Here is a 3,409-nt window from a genome sequence, read left to right on the forward strand (position 1 = left end):
ATTTAAATATTTATTTCCCATAATAAGTTCAACAGGGTAGATGTACTTAAGGAACATGAGACTTTTTCAGATAAATAAAGGCAAATATTGCAAACTACACAAAAGGCAGCCGCTAAAGCGTTTAAGTTTCAAAATAGAACAAACGAAACAGACTAAATTGTCAATTCCACTTAGAAACAAAATATTAATTCTAAAAATAAATCTTAGTTTGTTTTACAGAATAACAGACAAAACTGACTAACTTTTGTCAATATCAAATAAACTGAGAACTAAAAGGAAATTCTCAATCTCTCCTTGTTGTATAGCTTAGCTTTTCAAACAGTTTTAACAGTTACTTTAGTCTGACAAAAGCCGAATGACGAATTAGCGCTTCCAGTCAGAGACTGAGGCTACGTCCACACGTACACGGGTATTTTTGAAAACGGAGATTTTCCGTTTTCGTTTTAAAAAATAATCCCGTCCACACATAAAGGCAGAAATGAAGGAAAACGCTGCTATGAACATGCCAAAGCAGCAGGTGGCGCTAGATTCCTAACCGTGCAGAAATGTTGGCCAATCAGAAGTCTAGAAGCCTCGGTGGGAAAAAGTAAACAAAGCTGCGGCATAGAAGCAGAACAGAGTCGTATGTGTGGAGGGACAGTAACTGTGTGTATATGTAAGCATTTAAACACTGCAGAGAGTAGAATTAACAGTAACAGTCTTGTAGAAATTCATTTCACTGAAACAATAACGTGGCGCACAGTGTGACGCATGCACCAGTTTATTGTATTTCCAGACTTGTGTAGCACTTACGTGGAGTTACATAAAGTACCGATGGATAATTACCAAAGTAATAAGCAATTTGGGCTAGTGTCAGAAGACTGAGAACGACTCTTAGAGCTCTGGTACACGAATGGCAGAGAAACCAGACAAACACAGTTATGTGGCTTTAAAAGTACTTTAGTGATGTTAAGCCTTGTAAAAGAAATTTGTAAACAACACAGTATTACAACAGGTTTTAACAGAATGTCAAGTATAAAAATTTCCCCCAAAGTAGCAAAAAAAAATAGAATTAAATAAAATTGTGCACAAGTAAAAGAATTAGTCTTTTTTAAGTCCAAATGGTACCGGTGGGGCCCATAGAATTCGTCTGACAAGGAGTGTGTGTGTGATTGTCTGTCCTACCGTACTACTTGTACAGTAGAGGATTGTAGTCCATCAATGTGCAAATGAGTGTGCGTGTACATGTATATCGTCTCCTAGGATCTTGGGTTGGCTCGCCATCCAGTGAACACTGGAACACTCTGGGTTCTGGAATCGCTGACCTGGTCTTTGGATTCGTCCCATATAAAAACCTGACCTATAAACAATGGCCAAATATATGTCACGTGCCCTTTAAGGATAACTCTCACAAATTAAACTAAAGTAGTGTCACAGTGCAGTAACTACTATTCAGATCAGCTATCATCAATTCAATCATCATCAGTTCAGTCATGTTGTACAACATTAAAATATCAAGTTTCAAAGGTTAAAGTATCAATATCCAAAATTTCACAGTATCAAGGTTCAATACTTATTTGTAACCTGCAGTAACATTAAAGATTATCTACAAGGTTGCAAACATGCAGGAATTATAGTCACCATATAATTCACTTTCATTGTAAACATTAATTACATCCATCAAAATAACTCACTGTACATATATATCTAATCACAAATAAATAAGTATATTACCCCTTTTAAGAAATGGAATAATATGCAAATGCTTATCAGAAATTGAACAAAGTGCAAATAATCAATTTCAATAACACGTAAACACAAGGACTCAGTCCACAAATAGGAGTATTAAAATAGACGTGCTTAATCCCGCTTGTACCATAGGCCTACCAGTACAAGTGGAAATACACTAAAAATTACCTCCAAGTGTTCAATACTGAGTATTGTAAAACAACTGATTGACATCAAAATTTAAACAGGAAGCAGGATAAAGTCTGCTTACAATTATCTCTCATAAAGTTATTTTTAGCTGCTTTAACCATTTACAGCTTTTCACATGTTAATGACTTAGTTAACGATCTAACTAGCATAACAACAGCGTTTCAGAGACATCGAACAACTGTACCCACACTCCGCACATCACGTGTCTGATTAGCCACATTTAGCTTACCGCCGTCGAGTGGATGCTCAGCATTTACATGGAGCCACAGCTCAGTAAACCCTCCGGTTTCGCTCTGCCCTTGACAACAACAAGTGCAAATACATAATTTGTGAAAAATATCAGTTTAGATGGTATTTCTTTTAACTCGTTAGAGGTTAATTTCTCCAGCTTACCGATAACAAAAGTTTTAGTCCGTCTGCTCTGTTCGGCTGTAGAAGCAAGAGACTGAAAACTTGGGAGCTGGTACTAAGGAGGGACAAGAGCTGCCTAGAGCTTCACCGATTGGCTGACATGTGAGGAGTGGAGTAAAACAATAGGCTCTCATCAGAGCTCATCAACCCTCTGAGAAACTTAACCCTTGTTTGACCAGAGCATATCATATATAATCTGCATCCCTTCTATGTTTAAATAATTATTTTGATCTCATTTCACTTTCATTAACCGGGACAGTAAGAACAGAACAATGAACATTAAATGTTTTAATTTTTCTTCTCTTTCTGTTTGAGATGATTTTAGGAACTGGGTTACACCTGCTTTCGGCACAATTTACAGTGCACGCTACTCTGTTTTTTGTCAGACTTGAAATAGCCGAAATACCTTCACAGTACGGAACTTCTTTGGCTCTTCCGTTCGACAATCTCTCCGGCATTGGAACCATCATCTGTTTTCTCTTCGGTCACGCTCGTTGATTTTTCTAGTCGGCACACTCATTTCCTCCATTACCCGCTGGCTGCTTCCCAAACAAACACACGTGCGGCTTGGCACTTGTGCTGTACGTAACAAGTCACGCGACGTGACGCTGCGGCTGTGATTGGTTCGGCTCTGCGCTACTTAATTTGGATTGGCTGATCTTTTTTATTTTTTATTTTTTTATTTTAAGAGGACAAGAGCGGCGAGGTCTATCGCGATAGCTTAATTTCTCTATCGAGTAAAAGTTATATCGCGATACATATCGTTATCGTTCTATCGCCCAGCTCTACGTTACTGTCATTGAGTAACGTAACGGAATACGTTACAGAATACATTTTGGGGCATGTATTCTGTATTCTGTAATGGAATACATTTTAAAAGTAACCTTCCCGACACTGATAGTGGTTTTGGGGCCAGAAAGTCAAAGCAACGAGCTAAATTAAACTTATAAATTCATGTGTTTGACACTGAAAAAAAACAAGAAAAAGAACAAAAATAAAACATTACACATATGTTCGTCTTATTATTGTTATTGTTAGTGTCTAAAATACAGATCAGATTGGAACAAAAAAATAGCCATTA

The 3,409-nt window shown here is 37.3% G+C and overlaps 1 long non-coding RNA gene across 1 annotated transcript; it reads right to left on the reverse strand.

Annotated features, from left to right (window-relative positions):
• Positions 1–784: 784 nt before the first annotated feature.
• Positions 785–2,661, reverse strand: LOC146644085 (uncharacterized). Its single transcript, XR_014909272.1, has 3 exons — positions 2,311–2,661; positions 2,147–2,215; positions 785–1,339 (listed from the first exon to the last, which is right to left on the reverse strand). It is a non-coding gene; the product is annotated as an uncharacterized LOC146644085 (long non-coding RNA).
• Between the last annotated feature and the right edge of the window lie 748 nt (positions 2,662–3,409).

This window comes from Rhamphochromis longiceps, linkage group LG22 (assembly GCF_057381845.1).
Source record: "Rhamphochromis longiceps isolate RC_006_pf linkage group LG22, R_longiceps_female_GT1.1, whole genome shotgun sequence".
Classification (NCBI taxonomy): Eukaryota; Metazoa; Chordata; class Actinopteri; order Cichliformes; family Cichlidae; genus Rhamphochromis; species Rhamphochromis longiceps.